Genomic DNA, 1385 nt, shown 5'->3' with positions numbered 1-1385 from the left:
GTTTTCGAAAACATTTTTTTTGGCAGGTGAGGACCGAAGCGGGCGCCGGTTGACAACGCGTGTAGTCGCACCTCGCAGGGCGCGCCAGAGAGTCGACCCACTCGTATCGAGCGCATGTAAACGGAGAGTCGTAAGTTTGGCCGGCCTTGCTCAACTCTACGCCCTGAATGAAATCGAGTTCATGTAAACGAAAGACCCCAGGGAGGCCGGAGAAGCGTAACCAAAACCGAAACTGGTCCCAGGTCAGTGATCGATCTAGGATAACGTGCTGTTCTTTGCCGAGTAAAATTCCGTGTGCAAATATATGCCACACTTTTTTTTTGCTTTCTAACTTTCATATGGATCTATTACGAAACTGAAAGATATATCTAAGTTTCTAAGCGTGTTAAGATGACGTAGTTGGGTAGTGTTTATGTCACCCGACGGCGTTGCATGGTCGTTTTACGACCGCAAAAAGGCAACGATTTCCAACGGGCTTTATTAAATTCAGACTCAATATTGCGCTGAAATATTTCGGAATCGGCATGTCTAATATTTATTGAATCAAAGAAAATTACAACCGGGCGGCTTCATTTTCTTTTCACAACCCCTTTAATAGAGATGATTCGTTTGACAGCGTCAGCCCGAGTCGGGCTGTCAGTAGCGTATACTGAGGGCACACGCGTACTTTTGTTTCTGTTCACGTTTTTGCTATCGTCAAAGCGTTCCCCGTTGATTTTCTACGGTAGTCTTTACTTTTCGTGTACACTTCAGCTGTAACTAATTAATAATCGTTTTGTTTCTTCTAGTGCGTGCATATCCATCATAAGCTGTGTGTGTGCTTGTGTGTTTAACCCTCGAAGGGCTTTAACTTGACAGCGTCAGTCCACATTGGGCTAACAGCTGCTACTTTATTGTCTAAGATTCGTGGGCATTATAATCTCGTATGTGTGCTCGTGCGAGGCAGGTAGAGAGATAGAGAGAGAGAGAGAGGCGGGCCGGGGCTCATGTCCGACTTTCCAGCTTCCGATCTGGTGTTGCACAGTAGACGTAATGCTTGCAAACGAACGGCCTACTGCGGTACCTGCGAAGTTGTACACTTAATCGCCGATGGAAGAAGAGCGGGGGTGTAGCTCAGTGGTAGAGCGTTCGCTTTGCATGTGAAAGGCCCCGGGTTCGATCCCCGGCACCTCCACGAGACCGCCGCTTTTTTTTTCTCGAATACCATGAGCCACGAGTAAACAGAATGGATACACACTCCGCTCAACCCGTTTAAGTTTAGTGTCCGGGGTGGCTGCGGCCAAAGGAAGAAAAGTACCCTGAGTCTTGCATTTTCCTCGCTCGCCTTCCCCTAATATCCTCACACTCATCCTCGTTTTATTATTTTACTGTTCTTTCTCGCTCCC

At 47.4% G+C, this 1385-nt stretch overlaps 1 non-coding gene across 1 annotated transcript; it reads left to right on the top strand.

Annotated features, from left to right (window-relative positions):
• Positions 1 to 1102: 1102 nt before the first annotated feature.
• Positions 1103 to 1174, top strand: TRNAA-UGC (transfer RNA alanine (anticodon UGC)). Its single transcript has one exon. It is a non-coding gene; the product is annotated as a tRNA-Ala (tRNA).
• Positions 1175 to 1385: the final 211 nt, after the last annotated feature.

This window comes from Amblyomma americanum, chromosome 1, assembly GCF_052857255.1.
Source record: "Amblyomma americanum isolate KBUSLIRL-KWMA chromosome 1, ASM5285725v1, whole genome shotgun sequence".
In the NCBI taxonomy this organism is placed as follows: Eukaryota; Metazoa; Arthropoda; class Arachnida; order Ixodida; family Ixodidae; genus Amblyomma; species Amblyomma americanum.
This window is presented reverse-complemented; position numbering and strand designations above follow the sequence as displayed.